Below are 23,654 nucleotides of genomic sequence, written 5' to 3'. Positions count from 1 at the left end.
AAACTAGATGCTGTGGATATAGAAGACATGGAAAGTGGTCCCAATTCTGTGGTGGCAGAGGAATGAAGGAGCAAAAGGAAGATGTGATTGCTTTCTGCGCAGAAATGACAACTACAGAACCTCTACGCTTGTGTGTGGCATTCCGCACCAAAGACTTCAAATGTGATGTCAGAAGCACCGAACAGTATGTTGTTTACTGGGCGCTCGGGTTCGGCACATCACGGATCTTGTGGACAGATTACTGGGAGGGGCTGGGGAAGACCCGGCTGTCATGGTGCACGTTGGCACCAATGACAAAGTCAGAGGCAGATGGAGTGTCCTAAAGAACGATTTTAGGGACTTAGGAGCTAAATTGAGGAAAAGGACCTCCAAGGTAGTATTCTCAGGAATACTACCGGTACATCGAGCCACACCAGAGAGGCAGAGGGAGATTAGGGAAGTAAACAAGTGGCTGAAGAGCTGGTGTAGTAAGGAGGGGTTTGGGTTCCTGGAGGACTGGGCCGACTTCTCAGTCGGTAACCGGTACTATAGAAGGGACGGACTGCACCTAAATGAGGAGGGTGCAGATCTGCTGGGAATGAAGATGGCCAAAAAGTTAGAGGGGTTTTTAAACTAGGCGATGGGGGAGAGGGTCCAGAGACAGTGATAGCCAGTGCAGAAGATATTTCAGAGGGTAGTATTGGGGGCATTAGTGGTAGGTTAACCAAAGCACAAAAACACAAGGTGAGTATAGTAGCAAGTCCTAGTTGCAATCTTGAAACACCCAATACGAGGACAATATGCGACCGGTCTAAACTATGTGGCATGTTCACCAATGCCAGGAGCATGGCGGACAAGATGGGTGAACTAGAGATACTGTTGTACAAGGAGGATTTGGATTTTGTGGGAATTTCAGAGACCTGGTTCAACAGCTCTCATGATTGGCTGGCAAACATTCAAGGGTATACCCTATACCGCAAGGATAGAGAGGGTAAAAAAGGGGGAGGGGTATGCCTATATATCAAGAATAATGTACAAGTGAATGTGAGAGATGACATCACTGAGGGGGCTAGGGAGGAGGTGGAATCTTTATGCGTAGAGCTCCAAAGGGATGAAGCTAAGGGGAAAATAATACTGGGAGTATGCTATAGGCCCCCTAACCTGAAGGAGGAAGTGGAGACAGATCTCCTATCACAAATTGGATTAGCAGCAAGGATGGGAAGTGTTATCATAATGGGGGATTTTAATTATCCAGACATAGACTGGGCGGAGGGAACCGCGCATTCATTTAAGGCTCGCCAGTTCCTTAATGTCTTGCAGGACAATTTTATGGGTCAGATGGTAGACGCACCAACTAGAAATAAAACATTACTAGATCTACTGATTACCAACAATACAGACCTGATAACAGATGTGGAAATACGGGGCAATTTAGGTAACAGCGATCACAGGTCAATTAGTTTCAGTATAAATCACACAAATAGGAGACATGAAGGGAACACAAAGACACTGAATTTCAAAAGAGCCAACTTCCCTAAACTACAAACCGTGCTAAAAGGCATAAATTGGGATAAAATATTAGGAACAAAGAATACGGAGGAGAGATGGGTTTGCTTTAAGAGCATATTAAATAAGGGCATTAGCGAATGTATCCCATTGGGTAATAAATTTAAAAGAGCGAACAAACATCCTGGATGGCTTAACTCCAATGTAAAAATGCATATAAAAGCAAAGGAGAAGGCCTTCAAAAAATACAAGGTTGAGGGATCATCCTCAGCATTCAGAATTTATAAAGAATGCAATAATAAATGTAAGGGTGCAATTAGAATGGCTAAGATAGAACATGAAAGACACATAGCGGAGGACAGAAAAAAAAATCCCAAGATATTCTTTAAGTATGTAAACAGTAAGAAAGGGAGGACAGACCATATTGGCCCCATAAAGAATGAGGAAGGACATCTGGTTACAAAGGATGGGGAGATGGCGAAGGTATTGAATTTATTCTTCTCCTCAGTCTTCACGAGTGAATCGGGGGGCTTCAGTAACCAAAACTGCAGTGTTTATCCTCATGACACAACACAGGAAGCACCTACATGGTTAACAGAGGACGGAATTAAAATTAGACTTGAGAAACTTAACATTAATAAATCACCGGGACCAGATGGCTTGCATCCGAGGGTACTTAGGGAACTCAGTCAGGTGATTGCCAGACCATTGTTCCTAATTTTACAGACAGTCTATTGACTGGAATGGTACCAGCTGATTGGAGAAAAGCCAATGTAGCACCAATATTTAAAAAGGGCCCAAAAAACATCCCTGGGAATTACAGACCAGTTAGCCTAACATCAATAGTATGTAAACTCTTGGAGGGGATGATAAGGGACTATATACAAGATTTTAGTAATAAGAATGATATCATTAGCAGTAATTAGCATGGATTCATGAAGAATCGTTCTTGCCAAACCAATCTATTAACCTTTAGGGATGAGCTTCGAGTTCGAGTCGAACTCATGTTCGACTCGAACATTGGCTGTTCGCAAGTTCACCGAACAGCGAACAATTTGGGGTGTTCGCGGCAAATTCGAATGCCGCGGAACACCCTTTAAAAGTCTATGGGAGAAATCAAAAGTGCTAATTTTAAAGGCTAATATGCAAGTTATTGTCATAAAAAGTGTTTGGGGACCTGGGTCCTGCCCCAGGGGACATGGATCAATGCAAAAAAAAGTTTTAAAAACGGCCGTTTTTTCAGGAGCAGTGATTTTAATAATACTTAAAGTCAATCAATAAAAGTGTAATATCCCTTTAAATTTCGTACCTGGGGGGTGTCTATAGTGTGCCTGTAAAGGGGCGCATGTTTCCTGTGTTTAGAACAGTCTGACAGCAAAATGACATTTTGAAGGAAAAAACTCATTTAAAACTACCCGCGGCTATTGCATTGCCGACAATACACATAGAAGTTCATTGATAAAAACGGCATGGGAATTCCCCAAAGGGGAACCCCGAACCAAAATTAAAAAAAAAAAATGACGTGGGGGTCCCCCTAAATTCCATACCAGGCCCTTCAGGTCTGGTATGGATATTAAGGGGAACCCCAGCCAAAATTAAAAAAAAAAAATGACGTGGGGTTCCCCCTAAATTCCATACCAGACCCTTCAGGTCTGGTATGGATTTTAAGGGGAACCCCGCGCCAAAAAAAAAAAAAAAAAACGGCGTGGGGTCCCCCCAAAAATCCATACCAGACCCTTATCCGAGCACGCAACCTGGCAGGCCGCAGGAAAAGAGGGGGGGACAAGAGTGCGGCCCCCCCTCCCTCCTGAACCGTACCAGGCCACATGCCCTCAACATTGGGAGGGTGCTTTGGGGTAGCCCCCCAAAACACCTTGTCCCCATGTTGATGAGGACAAGGGCCTCATCCCCACAACCCTGGCCGGTGGTTGTGGGGGTCTGCGGGCGGGGGGCTTATCGGAATCTGGAAGCCCCCTTTAACAAGGTGACCCCCAGATCCTGGCCCCCCCCCTGTGTGAAATGGTAAGGGGGTACATAAGTACCCCTACCATTTCACGAAAAAAGTGTCAAAAATGTTAAAAATGACAAGAGACAGTTTTTGACAATTCCTTTATTTAAATGCTTCTTCTTTCTTCTATCTTGCTTCATCTTCTGGTTCTTCTGGTTCTTCCTCCGGCGTTCTCGTCCAGCATCTCCTCCGCGGCGTCTTCTATCTTCTTCTCCTCGGGCCGCTCCGCACCCATGGCATGGGGGGGAGGCTCCCGCTCTTCTCTTCTTCTCTTCTTCTCTTCTTCTTTTCTTCTTTTCTTCTCTTCTTCTCTTCTTCTTCATTTTCTTCTCCGGGCCGCTCCGCAATCCATGCTGGCATGGAGGGAGGCTCCCGCTGTGTGACGGCGCTCCTCGTCTGACAGTTCTTAAATAACGGGGGGGGCGGGGCCACCCGGTGACCCCGCCCCCCTCTGACGCACGGTGACTTGACGGGACTTCCCTGTGGCATTCCCTGTGACGTCACAGGGAAGTCCCGTCAAGTCACCGTGCGTCAGAGGGGGGCGGGGTCACCGGGTGGCCCCGCCCCCCCCCCCGTTATTTAAGAACTGTCAGACGAGGAGCGCCGTCACACAGCGGGAGCCTCCCTCCATGCCAGCATGGATTGCGGAGCGGCCCGGAGAAGAAAATGAAGAAGAAGAGAAGAAGAGAAGAAAAGAAGAAAAGAAGAAAAGAAGAAGAGAAGAAGAGAAGAGCGGGAGCCTCCCCCCCATGCCATGGGTGCGGAGCGGCCCGAGGAGAAGAAGACAGAAGACGCCGCGGAGGAGATGCTGGACGAGAACGCCGGAGGAAGAACCAGAAGAACCAGAAGAGCCAGAAGAACCAGAAGATGAAGCAAGATAGAAGAAAGAAGAAGCATTTAAATAAAGGAATTGTCAAAAACTGTCTCTTGTCATTTTTAACATTTTTGACACTTTTTTCGTGAAATGGTAGGGGTACTTATGTACCCCCTTACCATTTCACACAGGGGGGGGGCCGGGATCTGGGGGTCACCTTGTTAAAGGGGGCTTCCAGATTCCGATAAGCCCCCCGCCCGCAGACCCCCACAATCACCGGCCAGGGTTGTGGGGATGAGGCCCTTGTCCTCATCAACATGGGGACAAGGTGTTTTGGGGGGCTACCCCAAAGCACCCTCCCAATGTTGAGGGCATGTGGCCTGGTACGGTTCAGGAGGGAGGGGGGGCCGCACTCTCGTCCCCCCCTCTTTTCCTGCGGCCTGCCAGGTTGCGTGCTCGGATAAGGGTCTGGTATGGATTTTTGGGGGGACCCCACGCCGTTTTTTTTTTTTTTTTTTTGGCGCGGGGTTCCCCTTAAAATCCATACCAGACCTGAAGGGTCTGGTATGGAATTTAGGGGGAACCCCACGTCATTTTTTTTTTTAAATTTTGGCCGGGGTTCCCCTTAATATCCATACCAGACCTGAAGGGCCTGGTATGGAATTTAGGGGGACCCCCACGTCATTTTTTTTTTTTAATTTTGGTTCGGGGTTCCCCTTTGGGGAATTCCCATGCCGTTTTTATCAATGAACTTCTATGTGTATTGTCGGCAATGCAATAGCCGCGGGTAGTTTTAAATGAGTTTTTTCCTTCAAAATGTCATTTTGCTGTCAGACTGTTCTAAACACAGGAAACATGCGCCCCTTTACAGGCACACTATAGACACCCCCCAGGTACGAAATTTAAAGGGATATTACACTTTTATTGTTTGACTTTAAGCATTATTAAAATCACTGCTCCTGAAAAAACGGCCGTTTTTAAAACTTTTTTTTGCATTGATCCATGTCCCCTGGGGCAGGACCCAGGTCCCCAAACACTTTTTATGACAATAACTTGCATATAAGCCTTGAAAATTAGCACTTTTGATTATTCATGTTCGTGTCCCATAGACTTTAACGGTGTTCGCATGTTCGAACAAACTTTTTTCCTGTTCGCATGTTCTGGTGCGAACCGAACAGGGGGGTGTTCGGCTCATCCCTATTAACCTTCTATGAGGAGGTGAGTTGCCATCTAGATAAAGGAAGGCCCGTAGACGTGGTGTATCTGGATTTTGCAAAAGCATTTGACACAGTTCCCCATAAACGTTTACTATACAAAATAAGGTGCGTTGGCATGGACCATAGGGTGAGTACATGGATTGAAAACTGGCTACAAGGGCGAGTTCAGAGGGTGGTGATAAATGGGGAGTACTCAGAATGGTCAGGGGTGGGTAGTGGGGTCCCCCAGGGTTCTGTGCTGGGACCAATCCTATTTAATTTGTTCATAAACGACCTGGAGGATGTGATAAACAGTTCAATCTCTGTATTTGCAGACGATACTAAGCTAAGCAGGGCAATAACTTCTCCGCAGAATGTGGAAATCTTGCAAAAAGACCTGAACAAATTAATGGGGTGGGCGACTACATGGCAAATGAGGTTCAATGTAGAAAAATGTAAAATAATGCATTTGGGTGGCAAAAATATGAATGCAATCTATACACTGGGGGGAGAACCTCTGGGGGAATCTAGGATGGAAAAGGACCTGGGGGTCCTAGTGGATGATAGGCTCAGCAATGGCATGCAATGCCAAGCTGCTGCTAATAAAGCAAACAGAATATTGGCATGCATTAAAAGGGGGATCAACTGCAGAGATAAAACGATAATTCTCCGGCTCTACAAGACTCTGGTCCGGCCGCACCTGGAGTATGCTGTCCAGTTCTGGGCACCAGTCCTCAGGAGGGACGTACTGGAAATGGAGCGATAGGGATAAAACTTTTTCGCAGAAGAGAGTTTAATAAGACTCGTGGCCACTCATTACAATTAGAAGAAAAGAGGTTTAACCTTAAACTACGTAGAGGGTTCTTTACTGTAAGAGCGGCAAGGATGTGGAATTCCCTTCCACAGGCGGTGGTCTCAGCGGGGAGCATTGATAGCTTCAAGAAACTATTAGATAATCACCTGAATGACCGCAATATACAGGGATATGTAATGTAATACTGACACATAATCACACACATAGGTTGGACTTGATGGACTTGTGTCTTTTTTCAACCTCACCTACTATGTAACTATGTAAGATATCACAGAAGTGTGAAGTTTGTGTGAAGTTTGTGAAGTTACAGCAAAATGTGGAAGATGGATTTTATATATAGACATTCTTTTATTTCTAAATGGCTGGGGATGTTAAGAGCGGGCCTCTGGCCAGGAGTATGACACAATATGGCGGAGGGTTCCATCAATAGCAGGTGGGTAGTTGTCCTATCCAAGAAGAAGTGTTATGTGCACTTGCACAATTTGGCACCAACACCTTCCAAATTGCCCTTACATTCTGAACTGTGGTGATCTTTTCTCTGAAGCACTGGAGCAGGTGGGGACTTTAAACCCTGTTATGGGACAAGGTTATGCTGGCGGTGAGCAGAAGTTTTGATTTCTAGGTTTGGGTGGCACAGTGGTGTAGTGGGTAGCACTCTCGCCTAGCAGTAAAAAGGGTCACTGGTTTGAATCCCAACCACGACACTACCTGCCTGGAGTTTGCATGTTCTCCCTGTGCCTGCGTGGGTTTCCTCCGGGTACTCCAGTTTCCTCCCACACTACAAAGACATGCTGGTAGGTTAATTGGCGAGTGAGTGTGTGAGTATGTGTGGAGCGCTGTGTAAATTGACGGCGATATATGGGTACCTTAAATAAATAATAATAACAGATGAGCATCTTAATGAGACACAATGTACAGGGATAGGGACAACTGTAGACACGCACCCACACTCACTCAGGTTGAACTGGATGGACTGGTGTCTTTATTCACTAACTATGTAACTATGTAACTATGTAAGGTTTATGATCTGTTTTATTTGTTTCATGTTCAAAAAATAAGCTGCTTTCGTGTATCTTTTTGCAAAATAAACGCTGTTTACGTTTATCAACCCAGTTGGCTAGGTATCTGGACTCAAATATAATAATAAATATATATGTATAGTGAAATGAAAATTTAAACCAAGTGAAGATTATAACATATAGAAATAAATATATAAGTGCTCAAAATGCAAATCAATAAAGATTCCGTGTAAGTGCTTAAAGCGGTGTTCCGGCCGAAATTTTACTTTTTAGATAAAAATACCCCTATAATCCTCATGCTTCATGTATTCTAGTAAAGGTACGCTGTAAACTAAGGTCCGTTTTGTATTTTTGCAGCATTGTTTTCTTACTTTTGTAAGCAGGACGAGTTGAGTCCCTCGTGATATAAGAGGGACGTTTTCTTGCACCTCTTATTATAAATGTCACTAATAGTAGGTTGACTGCTGCCAATAATCCTCTATGCCGGCTTTACTGTTATTAAACAGCGACAATAATCTCAAGTGACAATGTCATTTGTGTGTAATAATAAGCCCAAAAATCTGACAATACAAAGAATCTTTGCTTTCTTGCAGACAATGCATCTTTACGATTCGTGCAACCCAATCCATTCCTTGTATAATCCCGCACTCACCGGAGAGAAATGACCTTCTAGTATATAAAGGTCTACTAACAACTATATATACAGTATTACTCATTATCTTCAATCCTCTTATCTTCCTCTCTCAGTGATGACAAATAAGATGTTCAGATAGTGTAAAACCTTCCACCTTACCTTTACCATTTATATGTGTGAGAACGGCACCAGCCTATATTATGAATGCGTATTCTCACCCGGCGGGGTGATCCCCGATGAAGATGTATTGAGGAGATGCTGGGATTTCAAAGCTTATTCAAATGATCTCGTGCAAGGAAATTTTCAGGGAAGCTCACTGGCTCTGGTAAGGCGACTCTCAAACAAAACGGGTCTCCCTCAATGGGTAACCAGACATAACTCAAAGCATGAATGGACCAAAAAAGGCGCCAAACCAAACGGTGAAAGACTTCAAGGTGTCTTCATTCCTCTGCTACCAGTGCCATTTTTGTGGGGTTTTTTTGCATGCGTGTTTAAAAATCATTTAAGGACTAAAGATTAGTGAAACCCCCAAAAAGAATATATAACATTTTTTTAACCCTTTCAAGTAGGGGTGCACCGAATGGGTTTTTTGGTGCCGAAACCGATACCGAAAATGAAAAATACACTAGGCCGAAAACCGATACCGAAAATGACCGATACCGAAAATGACTGTTTTTTTAAAAAAATATTTTTAAATATTTTAAATAAAAATGTATTTTTATATTTTAAATAAAACGTATACATTTTTATATAACACATTGCTAATAGTATTAGCAAAATTTCCATGTGGTGCACCTGGACATGGTACAGGAGATGGTCAGAGACTGCAGACGTAATACAGGAGATGCTCAGACTGCAGACGTGGTATAGTCCACTACACTGACCACTGTACGACACTGACCACTACATTACACTGTCCACTATACTACACTGACCACTACACTACACTGACCACTACACTACACTGACCACTATACTACACTGACCACTACACTACACTACACTACACTGACCTCCATACTAAACTACACTACACTGACCACTACACTACACTGACCACTATACTACACTGACCACTATACTACACTGACCACTATACTACACTGACCACTACACTACACTACACTACACTGACCTCCATACTAAACTACACTACACTGACCACTACACTACACTGACCACTATACTACACTGACCACTATACTACACTGACCACTGTACGACACTGACCACTACATTACACTGTCCACTATACTACACTGACCACTACACTACACTGACCTCCCATACTAAACTACACTACACTGACCACTATACTATACTACACTAACCACTACACTGACCTCCATACTAAACTACACTACACTGACCACTATACTACACTGACCACTACACTACACTGACCACTACACTACACTGTCCACTATACTACACTGACCACTACACTACACTGACCACTACACTGACCACTATACTATCCACTATACTACACTGACCACTATACTACACTGACCACTATACTACACTGACCACTACACTACACTGACCACTACACTGACCACTATACTATCCACTATACTACACTGACCACTGTACGACACTGACCACTACATTACACTGTCCACTATACTACACTGACCACTATACTACACTGATCACTACACTACACTGACCACTACACTGACCACTATACTATCCACTATACTACACTGACCACTATACTACACTGACCACTACACTACACTGACCACTATACTATCCACTATACTACACTGACCACTATACTACACTGACCACTATACTGTCCACTACACTACACTGACCACTATACTACACTGACCACTACACTACACTGACCACTACACTGACCACTATACTATCCACTATACTACACTGACCACTATACTACACTGACCACTATACTACACTGACCACTACACTACACTGACCACTATACTATCCACTATACTACACTGACCACTATACTACACTGACCACTATACTGTCCACTACACTACACTGACCACTACACTACGCTATACTATACTGTCCATTATGCTGTCCTGCCTACAGCATTCCTATACTGATACTGACACTATCTCTCTCTCTCTCACCCCCCCAGGGGCCAGTAATACGACTTTCACAAGGGAGTCTCTCTCACCTTCTTGTCCTGGCCTGCATCAGTCCGGAGGATAGGAGGAGGAGAAGATAGTGGCCGCGGCGGCTCACATTTTTTATTTCTTGTCTCCCCCGGACTCTGGCCGCCATGTTCAGTGTCCAGTGCACTGTGATTAGGCGTATGGGGGTCATGTGCAGAGGTGGGACTTCAGGAGCAACCGCGATCGCGGACAGGCCAGCCCTACGCCTCACATGACCCCATATGCCCAATCACAGGACACTGAACATGGCAGCCGGAGCGCGGGGGACACATGAACTTAAAATTAGGAGGAGGCAGCCAGACACTCTGGCGTGAAATTTCGCAGTGGAGGAAGTGGAGGACTGGGGGGTGACACTCTCGCAATGGGCGGCACCTGGGGCGGACCCCGCCCCCTTTCGGTATCGGCTGATTTTTGCTATCGGCCGATACCGAAAACACAGTATTCGGCCGATAATTTTCGGCGGCTGAAATTTTGGTGCATCCCTACTTTCAAGCCTAAGCCTATTTCTGACATTTGTTGCTTACAAGTTAAAATCCATACTTTTTGCTAGAAAACTACTTAGAACCCCCAAACATTATATATATTTTTTAGCAGAGACCCTAGGGGAAAAAATGGTGATCATTGCAATATTTTTTTGTCACACAGTATTTGCGCTGCGGTTTTTCAAATGCATTCTTTTGGGAAAAAAGACACATTTATGAATTAAAAAAATAAATAAACAGTAAAGTTAGCCCAATTTTTTTTGTATAATGTGAAAGATGATGTTACGCCGAGTAAATAGATACATAACATGTCATGCCTTGAAATTGCGCACACACTCGTGGAATGGCAACAACCTACGGTACTTAAAAGTCTCCATAGGCGATGTTTTAAAAAAAATTGTACGGTTACCAGGTTAGAGTTAAAGAGGAGGTCTTTGGTAGAATTATTGCTCTCACTCCTACAATCGCAGTGATACCTCACATGTGTGATTTGAACTCCATTTACATTTGCAGGCGTGACTTGTGTATGCGTTTTCTTTGTTGCCCGAGCACGCAGGGACAGAGGCGCTGTAAAAAAATTTTTTTTTTATTTTTTTTTACATTGTCCATTTAAAAAAATAAATAAATCTGATCACTTTCATTGCTGTCACAAGGAATGTAAACATCCCTTGTGACAGTAATAGGTGGTGACAGGTACTCTTTATGGAGGAATCAGGGGTCTAAAAGACCCCAAATCCCTCCTTTACACTTAAAGGTATTCAGATCATCAAAAACTGCGATTATGAATACTGTCATTTTTTTTTTTCTCCGCCATTGGCCATTACTGGGTTTTACGCATAGGAAACTCAATCGAAGCCATTTCCAGCTTTGTTCCAGTCTCGCCCTAGCCGGCGGAAGTGCTGGATCATGGATCGTGTCTCCTGGTGGAATGGGAGGCCCAGGAAGAGCGGCAGAAGGCGGCGGGGGGCGTCCCCTCCCGCTCCTTTAGGATAACAGACAAGCAGCATTCAGCCGCTTCTGTTGTTATTACTAAAGAGCCAACCGCCCGCTCTAAAAAACAGTATTCCTCCCCTTCCCTTGCCATCCCAATATTGAAAGCATGTAGCTCCTAGTCAGGACCATTTTTAGGGCAGGACCAAAGGGGCAGCGTCCCTGGGCGCCATCATTCTTGTGGGGTCCAAAGCAACTGCCTCATACTTGCCAATTATCCCTGTTTAAATTCCCTTGTAGTTTTAGTCCCGTGCTGTGTCCAGATATCTCAGTGTGAAGTTCTGTTACTAATGCTGCTCAGCTCTGTGCTATTGCCATGTAGAGATGACTCACCTGTAAAAAGAGGCGACATTGATATGTAATAGCCATGGACCGACAGCATTGATATGTAAATAGAGGCGACATGTATATCATGCCCCCTGAGGTCATATTCACCATAACTTCTGCTGAATGCTGCCCACTGGGGAGGTAAAGGAGCATGCTGGAAAGTCTTGCCTACAACTGTGGTCATTAAAGCATTTGTTAACCCCCCCAAAAAAACACAGATTCTGCTTCTTTAGCATGTTATACAGCACAATGTTTGTGCCATGTAATTTGGCACCCTGTAACACCTGTAATACCTGGCTGATCCTGCCTGGCTATACCCTCCCCTCTGCAAACAGACCACGATAATCATGGCTGCTGAGCCCCTGACATCATGGTCTGTTTGCGTGCCTCCGTCATCTGCAGCCTGCTCTCCTCTGTCTGTCTCCTCTGTCCTCCTCCCCCCTCCCCTCTCTGCCTGTCACCTATTTACAGTGCCGCCCCACCTCCCTCATGCTGCAGGAATAACATATATAGTGGTATACTATCCGTTCTGTATCTTAATACAGTGCCCCCCTGTCTCTGTGTTTTATTAAAAAAATACCTCCTTCACCGTAGTACAAATGGGCAGAGGGCAGAGGAAGCAGGGAAGGCACTGGGGGGGGAGGGGGCAGGAGGCTGGACTGTGGATCCCCAGTGGCTGCAGGGCTCTGAGCTGAGAGAGTCTCTCTCTCACAGCTCAGAGCCAGCACTGACTGTTCCCTCACCCTGCACAGATGGCAGAGGAGAGAGAGAAAGTGCTGGTTCTGCTCTTCCTCCCGCCACTCCCCAGCAGTGTTGTGCCTCAGAGAAGGAGATGTGTGGGTGGAAAGTTTGAAGCCCAGCAGCCAGAAGAGAAAAGGTGCCAAACCATCCATCCACTGTGAGTGAAGTCTCCCCCCATTCTTTCTCCTACCTCCCAGTGAGTACTCTAATGAAAGAGGGACTCTGATGTAAGGGGGGCTCTGCGGACTTTCTTTCTTTCTTTCTTTCTTTCTTTCTTTCTTTCTTTCTTTCTTTCTTTCTTTCTTTCTTTCTTTCTTTCTTTCTTTCTTTCTTTCTTTCTTTCTTCCAAATGATTTGTACCAGTGCACAAAGCAAGGTCCATAAAGACATGGATGAACCAGTTTGGGGTGGAGGAGCTTGACTGGCCTTCACAGACTCCTGACCTCAACCTGATAGAACACCTTTGAGATGAATTAGAGCGGAGACTGCAAGCCAGGCCTTCTCGTCCAACATCAGTGCCTGACCTCACAAATGCTCTTCTGGAAGAATGGTCAAACATTCCCATAGACACACTCCTAAAACTTGTGGACAGCCTTCCCAGAAGAGTTGAAGCCGTTATAGCTGCAAAGGGTGGGTCAACTTAAACCCTACGGACTAAGACTGGGATGCCATTAAAGTTCATGTGCATGTAAAGGCAGGCGTCCCAATACTTTTGGTAATATAGTGTAGGTTTATGGCATTGAGAGTACAGCATTGGCTATATTTATATAACAATTTTAATGTTTAAATAATCTATATTAATTTGCAAAACCCAGAAAATTAATATAAGCGGCGCTATTATTAGTGATATAACATACCCCAGTGTTCAAAGTGTACAATCAGTATATTGTGATGATGTAAACGACACTTATGTATATCACTCTAACCTGTAAATAAAACAACATCAAAAAGAGTCCAAAAATCGGTGATACAGTGATCGGTGATCACTGAGCGCAGTGGTGGGGACTCAAGGAGGGCGCAGTTTTTTTGGGTACCAGTGTTTAAATTTTAATGTTTAATTCATGTTTCACATGTTCTAAGGTGTCCAATGACACATTTGTATAGCTGGACTCACAAGATGTATTTATATTGATAAAAATGTATTTATTTATTTAAAACATACTGTAGTTATGGGTTATACTGTGTTAGAGGGGCTGTAAACGGTTTAGATTCTATACATTAAGGTGAAAAACTTTTTTTAGTGCTGCAGCCCCCCCAGCCCCCTGTTTTACTTACCTGGACGCTGTCATCCTCTGCCCAGGAACAAGCACACCATCTGCAGCTGGTGTCTCGTGTCCCGATTGGATAGATTGATAGCAGCGCAGCCATTGGCTCCCACTGCTGTCAATCAAATCCAATGAAGCGGCGCCGGGGGGCGGAATGGACACAGATGCAGTACTCGGGAGCGCGCCCGCACGGGTGTCCACCAAGGAGAGCGCTTCTCCAACGTGGACACTCGATGCGGGGAGAAGCCACCAGCGCCGCCGAGGGACCCCAGAAGAGGAGGTTCGGGGCCGCTCTGTGCAAAACTAACTGTACAGTGGAGGTAAGTATGACATGTTTCTTATTAAAAAAAAAAAACGAGGGTTTACAACCTCTTAATGGCAGCACAATTGTATTATTCCAGCATCAGCCTGTCCATAATGAATGGGCTGCCTTAATTCCCACTTAGCCTAGAAGAAAAAGTCTCACATACAACAAAGCAATGGGTGGGGGTGGGGGGAGTAACCGGAGACTACTGGAAAATCTTCCAGTCTATATAAATGGATTTTTCCTCGGATGCTCACAAGTGAAGGTTCTGTCTCTGCGGAAAGGCTGGTCAGATTGGCACTGGTAAGGGGTGGTCATGGTTTACTTCAAAGGGGAGAATTAATCAAGCCACTGTTCTCCACATCCTTAATTGTATTGATACTGTAAGGTAGGAGGTAGATAACAATTCATGTAGACAGTGTGCAATGAATCCTTATCTGCTGCCTTCCTTAGAATTAGGGTTATGAAAAGTTTATTTTTCTTAGTTCTGTCTGATTCTTGTTTTTTGCCTTTTTATCTTAGGGAGTTCTGCCAGTTTTTTCTTGTTGCCTTTGTCCTACTGGGGAAGTTCTCTCTCTTTTCTTGGTCCTGGTGACTGTTGTCATTGGAGTGGTAAGTAGTGGGAAGTCAAAAGTTCCACAGTGGTGGTCAGTAGAACAGGAAAAGAGGAGAAATCAGCTAATGGGGAAACCTGTTCCAGTGTCTCTATCCCAATCCCTTAGTCCTAACCTTGTTCTTCAAGGGAAAACCCCAACCCCAACCGCAACCCAACCCTAACCCCAACCCCAACCCAACCCTAACCCCAACCTGTTCCACTGTTCCAGTGACAACTAGAAATAAATATTTACACATTTAAGAGTGACTTCCTTTAACTTCCTGCTATGTCCCTCAGGCAGGAAGTAGAACGTAATTTCATCTGAATACAAATTTAATTAAAATTTGACTAAACAAAAATGGGGTGACTGCATTAATATTTTTTCAGACTTTTTTCTTTATTGCATTGCATGGTTATCAATGCAAATAAACAACGTCTTGTCCCATGTTGACAACACTCACTCACTCTACTGTATCTATGGAGGTAACCATAATTGTCAGCCAAGCTGGACTCCAAACTAAGGCAGGCCATAGACAGTGAAAATTTCTTTCCTGCAACCACAATTCCCCCATCAACACAGACAGTGATTATTGCTAGCGGCTATAGCAGCCAACCACAAGGGAATCCGGCAGGCTGGTTGTACCCAAGTTGATCAATCGAGCAACCTGGTACATTTAGGTTGCCCATACATGGTTCAAATCTTGGCCGGGTTCTGCTGAACTGGCCAAGATTCAAACCGTCTATGGCTGGCCCTAATCTCTTCATCCTTACATGGGGAATGGGGAGAATAATAGAATAGAATAATAGTTTACAGGAGAAAGACCCAATAGTTTACATGAGGAATGGGGAGAATAATAGTTTACAGGAGAAAGACCCAATAGTCTTATGCTTCCAGTTCAACTAATATGAAGTTACAAAGACACTCCATTTTTGGCAAGGTCAACACATATTTTCTGTACTTGCTAAAAAAGAAAAATGTATTTTTTTAATGCTGCCAGATCGTGCATTGCCCTGCATTGGGGAGACTTAAGGCCCCCTTCTATCTCGCTTTGGCTCTCAAGAGTTGAAGAGGTAAACAAGATGGAAGATCTGCTACTCTAGGCTCAAAACCGCCATGAGATTTACTCTAAAACTTGGGTTCAGTGAAACATATTCAAATTCTCGGATGAAGGAAAGGCCCTCTTCGCACCCTCAGTTAATTAAAACATAGTCTTAGAACAGTGATTCTCAATCATCTAGTGCGGTGACCCCTTGATAAAATTTCCCAAGTTGTGGGGACCCCCAACAGTAAAATTATTTTTGTAGTGTGAGCTGTCAGCTCCTAAGGCAAGACAAGTAATTTGCTCCCCTAACCCACGGACATTTAGTGCTCCCTGAGTACCTTCCACTTCTACAGTAGGGATGAGCCGAACACCCCCCGGTTCGGTTCGCACCAGAACCCGCGAACGGACCGAAAGTTCGCACGAACGTTAGAACCCCATTGACGTCTATGGGACTCGAACGTTCGAAATCAAAAGTGCTCATTTTAAAGGCTAATTTGCATGGTATTGTCCTAAAAAGGGTTTGGGGACCCGGGTCCTACCCCAGGGGACATGTATCAATGCAAAAAAAACTTTTAAAAACGGCCGTTTTTTCGGGAGCAGTGATTTTAATGATGCTTAAAGTAAAAAAAAAAAAGTGAAATATTCCTTTAAATATCGTACCTGGGGGGTGTCTATAGTATGCCTGTAAAGTGACGCGTGTTTCCCATGTTTAGAACAGTCCCTGCACCAAATGTCATTTTTAAAGGAAAAAATCTCATTTAAAACTGCTTGCGGGTTTAATGTCATGTCGGGTCATGGCAATATGGATGAAAATCAGTGAGACAAACGGCATGGGTACCCCCCAGTCCATTACCAGGCCCTTTGGGTCTTGTATGGATATTAAGGGGAACCCCGCACCCAAATTAAAATAAGGAAAGGTGTGGGGCCACCAGGCCCTATATACTCTGAACAGCAGTATACAGGCGGTGCAAACAAGACAGGGACTGTAGGTTTGTTGTTAAGTAGAATCTGTTTGTAATTTTGAACATTTTTAACGTGTTTAGCTCCAGCCAAAAAATCTTTTCTAAGCTTTTTGGAAAACATAGGGAAGGGTTATCACCCCTGTGACATTTGTTTTGCTGTCTTTCCTCCTCTTCAGAAGATTTCACCTCACTTTTTTGTCCCAATGAAAAATGTTTTTTGAAAATTTGGGTTTTTTTGTGGAACAAGGATTGGAAAGCATCAGTGGAAAGGAGAAATTGTTTTCCCATATTAACTCTTACAGGAAAGAATTTCCCTTCCTAGGGGTAGATTTCATCTCACTTCCTGTTGTCTCCTTCCGTTTGCAAGTAGGAGTCGTTTGTAAGTTAGATGTTTGAAAGTAGGGTCCTGCCCTATATACTCAGCAGAAATTTGGGCCTTAGGTGTTGCTGTGGCCACAACACTGTAAGCCCTCACAGGGCCCTGCTGTGAAATATTAGATCAAGAATTGTAATTACATGCCCCTGTTGAACAGGAGCTGAAAAATTAGGCCTTAGGCACTGGTGCTGGTGCCACAACACTGCAACCCCTCACAGACACTCTAGTTGGAACGCAGGAACGAGCCCTGCTGCAAAGTATTGCTTCAAAAATTGTAATTACACGCCCCTGTTAGACAGGGGCAGAAAAATTGGGCCTTAGGCACTGGTGCTGGTGCCACAACACTGCAACCCCTCACAGACACTCTAGTTGGAACGCAGGAACGAGCCCTGCTGCAAAGTATTGCATCAAAAATTGTAATTACACGCCCCTGTTAGACAGGGGCAGAAAAATTGGGCCTTAGGCACTGGTGCTGGTGCCACAACACTGCAACCCCTCACAGACACTCTAGTTGGAACGCAGGAACGAGCCCTGCTGCAAAGTATTGCATCAAAAATTGTAATTACACGCCCCTGTTAGACAGGGGCAGAAAAATTGGGCCTTAGGCACTGGTGCTGGTGCCACAACACTGCAACCCCTCACAGACACTCTAGTTGGAACGCAGGAACGAGCCCTGCTGCAAAGTATTGCATCAAAAATTGTAATTACACGCCCCTGTTAGACAGGGGCAGAAAAATTGGGCCTTAGGCACTGGTGCTGGTGCCACAACACTGCAACCCCTCACAGACACTCTAGTTGGAATGCAGGAACGAGCCCTGCTGCAAAGTATTACATCAAAAATTGTAATTACACGCCCCTGTTAAACAGGGGCTGAAAAATTGTGCCTTAGGCACTGGTGGTGGCGCCCAGAACCAAAAATGTTCTTACAAGCTATCAGCGTGATGATTGAGGAGGAAGAGGATAATTACTCAGGGATAGTCACTCAGCATCAGCATAGGCAGTCTTTGAAGGGATCTGAGATTTCAAAAAAAAATTATTCGGTTACATCAGCATCAGGTGCTTGGTAGCTGGTGGTGATCCAAGACTCATTCATTTTTATGAAGGTCAGCCGATCGACCGAGTCGGTGGACAGACGCACCCTGTGATCGGTTACCACGCCTCCAGCAGCACTGAATGTGCGTTCCGAAAGAACGCTGGATGCAGGACAGGCCAGTAGCTCAATTGCATACTGTGCAAGCTCTGGCCAGTGATCCATCCTCAAGACCCAGTAACCCAGAGGATTTTCGGTGGGAAAGGTGTCCAAGTCTGATCTTGCCCCTAGGTATTCCTGCACCATGTAAAACAGACGCTGGCGATGGTTGCTGGAACCGATCATACCTTGGGGCTGCGGACCAAAAAATTGTCTGAACGCATCGGTCAGACGGCCACCTTCTCCACCGCTCCTTCTTTGACTGACCGAAGCCTCAGCAACACGTTGTCCAGAAACAGGAGTTTGTAACCTCCCAGTCTCTGGGAACGCGTTGCACAGACCTTTCTGCAAGGCCTCCCGAAGATGTTTCATCCTCTGCTCCCTCTGCGATGGCAAGATAAGGTCCGCAACCTTACCCTTGTAACGTGGATCAAGGAGGGTTGCCAGCCAGTATTGGTCCTTCTCCTTGATACCACGAATACGAGGATCCTTACGCAGGCTTTGCAGGATCAGGGAGGCCATGCAGCGTAGGTTTGCTGAGGCATTCGGTCCGGAGTCCTCTGGGTCACTAAGAACGACATGGTCCGCAGCCACCTCCTCCCAGCCACGTACAAGTCCATGTGTTTCTTGGGACTGATCCCTTAAAGACTGCTGCTGATGCTGAGTGCCAGGCTCCACCTCCATACTGACACAATCTTCCTCCTCCTCCTCTTCCTCCTCGTCCTCTTCCTGTGTGATCGGCGGGCACGCAGGAACACTGTCTGGATAAAGGGGGCCTTGAGAGCTAAGGAAGTCCTCCTCTTCCTGCCTCTGTTCTGCCTCAAGTGCCCTGTCCATTATTCCACGCAGCGTGTGCTCCAACAGGTGGACAAGGGGGACAGTGTCACTGATGCATGCACTGTCACTGCTCACCATCCTCGCGGCCTCCTCGAATGGTGACAGGACAGTGCATGCATCCCTGATCATGGCCCACTGGCGTGGGGAAAAAAAACCAAGCTCCCCTGACCCTGTCCTGGTGCCATAGTCGCACAGGTACTCATTGATGGCCCTCTGCTGCGTGTGCAGCCGCTGCAGCATGGCCAACGTTGAGTTCCACCTGGTGGGCATGTCACAGATTAGGCGGTTCTTGGGCAGGTTAAACTCCTTTTGGAGGTCCGTCAGCCGAGCACTGGCATTATATGACCGGCGGAAATGCACACAGACTTTCCTGGCCTGCCTCAGGACATCCTGTAAGCCCGGGTACCTGCCCAAGAACCGCTGCACCACCAAGTTAAGGACGTGAGCCAAACAGGGCACATGGGTCATTTGTCCCTGTCGGAGGGCAGAGAGGAGGTTGGTGCCATTGTCGCAAACCACCATTCCTGCCTTAAGTTGGCGTAGCGTCAACCACCTCTGAACCTGCCCCTGCAGAGCTGACAAAACCTCTGCCCCAGTGTGGCTCCTGTCCCCCAAGCACACCAGCTCAAGCACCGCATGGCATCTTTTGGCCTGCGTACTTGCGTAGCCCCTTGAACGCCTACGGAGCACCGCTGGTTCCGAGGAAGAGGCCATGGAGGAAGAAGAAGAGGAGGGGGTGGAGGAGAGAGGTGTGTCACAATCAGCATTTTGGAGGCGTGGTGGCGGAACAACCTCCAACACTACTGCACCTTGTCCTGCATCCTTCCCAGCTGCCAGCAGAGTCACCCAATGCGCCGTGAAACTTAGGTAACGTCCCTGTCCATGCCTGCTGGACCATGAGTCAGCGGTAATATGCACCTTACCGCTGACCGCCCTGTCCAGCGAGGCATGGACATTGCCTTCCACATGCCGGTAGAGAGCCGGAATCGCCTTCCGTGAGAAAAAGTGGCGTTTGGGTACCTGCCACTGAGGAACCGCACATTCCACAAACTCACGGAAGGGGGCAGAGTCTACCAACTGAAAAGGCAGCAGTTGAAGTGCTAGCAATTTTGCCAAGCTAGCATTCAACCGCTGGGCATGTGGATGGCTGGGAGCAAACTTCTTTCGGCGGTGCAGCAGCTGGGGCAGGGAAATTTGCCTGGTACAATCTGACGTCGGTGTACCAAAAGCAGATTGCCCACAAGTACTTGGCTGTGACACACCTAATTCTACACCTTCATTCCTCTCACTGCAGGTCTCAGAGAGGACTGAAGGTCTAGTGGGGTTGGAAATCTCAGCTGATGAGGAGCAAGGAGAGATCCTCTTTGTTCTTTGGTGTGGGTCTTTTAGATACGCTTGCCAACGAACTGCATGGCAGGTCAACATATGTCTGGTCAAGCATGTGGTACCCAAGCGGGAGATGTTTTGGCCACGCGAGATACGCTTGAGACATATGTTGCAAATAGCAGCGGTGCGATCTGATGCACTCGTCTCAAAAAAGGCCCACACCAAAGAACTTTTTGAATAACGCGCAGAGACTGCAGCGCCCTGCACATGTGGAGCTTTGGGGTGTGATGCAGTCAATGTGCTGCCCTTAGGCTGGCCCCTGGAGGGCATCCTGCCTCGTTGGTGATGTGCCGCCGCCTCCTCCTCCTCCTCCTCCTCCTCCTCCTCTCTCCTATCAGGCACCCACGTTGAGTCAGTGACCTCATCATCCCCTCCCTCCTCATCACTGGAGCAAACCTGGCAGTATGCTGCAGCAGGGGGAGCATGACTGCCAGATTGCTGTCCTTCTTGGGCACCCCCTCTGTCCGTGCTCATGTTACTGCCTTCATCGAGCTCAGTATCGTCATCAGAGCCTTCCAAACGCTGGGCATCCTCCTGGAGCATGTACCCAACACTGTGGTCAAACAGTTCGAGGGAATCCTCATGAGGACATGGTGGAGCTAGGGAAGGAGTCACTGATGACATTGAGCTGAGGGAAGAGGCCGCTGCTTTGCCAGACAAAGCACCCTGGGCATGGGTGAGAGAGGATGAGGAGGATGAGGACGGCTTGGTCATCCACTCGACCAAGTCTTCCGCATGTTGCGGCTCAACACGGCCAGCTGCCGAAAAAAAGGCCAAGCGTGTCCCATGGCCACGTGCTGATGAGGATGCACCGTCTCCACGACCAGCACTAGACACAGAGCCTGCTTGCCCTCTCTTATTGGCTTGTGACTGTCTGCCTCTCCTTCTTGGCCTTCCAGACATACTAATGGCCTGTAGCTGCACTAAGCTGGGATAGAACACCTGTAATTTTCTTCAAGTAGCTTTATATACTGTAACCAGACAAGCCTGCCTGTCAGTAGGAAGATAACAGGAACGGATCTAGCTGAACACTGTGAGCAGGACGCACTGTACTAAATGTAAATAGTCTAGCTGCCTGACCGTGGTACTAATAGGATCAAATAGAACACCTGTAATTTTCTTCAGGTAGCTTTATATACTGTAACCAGACAAGCCTGCCTGTCAGTAGGAAGATAACAGGAACGGATCTAGCTGAACACTGTGAGCAGGACGCACTGTACTAAATGTAAATAGTCTAGCTGCCTGACCGTGGTACTAATAGGATCAAATAGAACACCTGTAATTTTCTTCAGGTAGCTTTATATACTGTAACCAGACAAGCCTGCCTGTCAGTAGGAATTTAACAGGAACGGATCTAGCTGAACACTGTGAGCAGGACGCACTGCACTAAATGTAAATAGTCTAGAAGATAACAGGAACGGATCTAGCTGAACACTGTGAGCAGGACGCACTGCACTAAATGTAAATAGTCTAGAAGATAACAGGAACGGATCTAGCTGAACACTGTGAGCAGGACGCACTGCATTAAATGTAAATAGTCTAGATAGAAGATAACAGCAACGGATCTAGCTAAACTGAATACAGTGTATATATATATATGCAACACCTGGGATGCATATATATACACAATACACTGTAAGTGCAGCTAACTGACTGACTGTTCTGCCTAATCTATCTAACTCAAATCAAATGACACTGTCTCTCTCTCTCTCTATCTCTCAGCACACCGGAACACACACTACACAGGGCCGCCGTGCAGGCGGCCTTATATAGTGTGGGGTGTGTACTAAATCCCCTGAGCCATAATTGGCCAAAGCCACCCTGGCTTTGGCCAATTACAGCTCTCTCTACTGACGGCGCTGTGATTGGCCAAGCATGCGGGTCATAGTGCATGCTTGGCCAATCATCAGCCAGCAATGCACTGCGATGCCGCAGTGAATTATGGGCCGTGACGCGCCACACGAATTTAGCGCGAACGGCCCATAACGTTCGCAATTCGGCGAACGATCGAACAGCCGATGTTCGAGTCGAACATGGGTTCGACTCGAACACGAAGCTCATCCCTATTCTACAGTATTAAAACCCCTTATGGTACATTTTAGGATGTAACACTTTCTCTTTTGTTCTCCTTTTTTTCCCTTTTTATCTGTCTCTATCTTAAATTTCTTGTGTTTTTTTTTCCCATCCGTTCTGTTTGTTCTTACTCTAATGCCGCGTACACACGGTCGGACTTTTCGTCTACAAAAGTCCGACAGCCTGTCCGACATACTTCCGACGTACCTTCGGCGGACTTGCGGCAGACTTTCTTACGAACGGACTTGCCTACACACGACCACACAAAAGTCCGACGGATTCGTACGTGATGACGTACACCGGACTAAAATAAGGAAGTTCATAGCCAGTAGCCAATAGCTGCCCTAGCATGGGTTTTTGTCCGTCGGACTAGCACACAGACGAGCGGATTTCGGGGTCCGTCGTACTTACGACGTAAAGATTTGAAGCATGTTTCAAATCTAAAGTCCGTCGGATTTGAGGCTAAAAAAGTCAGTTGAAAGTCCGGAGAAGCCCACACACGATCGGATTACCAGCCAGCTTTAGTCCGTCAGCGTCCGTTGGACTTTTGTAGACGAAAAGTCCGACCGTGTGTACGCGGCATTATTCTTTCTCTCCCTTTTTTTTCTTTGTTCCTCCCCCTCTTTTCCTCTCCCTTCCATGTATTTTTTTTTCCTTCTCTTACTCCTTGGTGGGGGGATGGGATGAGGGGCACTGCTGGGGGGGGTTCTGATCAGCCAGCTTAGGTGCTCTTGATCAAGGTCATCTGCTGATCTGAACTGTAGTGGGGGTTTTTAATGGCACCAATAATCACAGGTAGTGTTACTCACTGTGTCTCCGGCTTCTCTGTGGCTTCAACTTTGTGATGTCTCGTAGCAGTGACACCTATGCCGAAATCAAGAGATGGGGTCTCCTCCAGCCCCTCCCACTTAACATTCCTCACCAGTCAGCTGACCTCTAGTATTGTGCCCTCCAG

At 46.2% G+C, this 23,654-nt stretch overlaps 1 protein-coding gene across 3 annotated transcripts in view; it reads left to right on the top strand.

The window, feature by feature from the left end:
- Positions 1-23,654, top strand: part of LOC141117443 (serine protease inhibitor A6-like) — a 99,797-nt gene that overhangs the window by 62,977 nt on the left and 13,166 nt on the right. For all 3 annotated transcript variants that reach the window (XM_073610303.1, XM_073610302.1, XM_073610305.1), the window contains exon 2: positions 14,761-14,850. The gene's annotated coding sequence lies outside the window, so the exon portion shown is untranslated. The remainder of the gene's footprint in view (positions 1-14,760; positions 14,851-23,654) is intronic.

Source organism: Aquarana catesbeiana, linkage group LG13, assembly GCF_042186555.1.
Source record: "Aquarana catesbeiana isolate 2022-GZ linkage group LG13, ASM4218655v1, whole genome shotgun sequence".
Lineage (NCBI taxonomy): Eukaryota > Metazoa > Chordata > Amphibia > Anura > Ranidae > Aquarana > Aquarana catesbeiana.
This window is presented reverse-complemented; position numbering and strand designations above follow the sequence as displayed.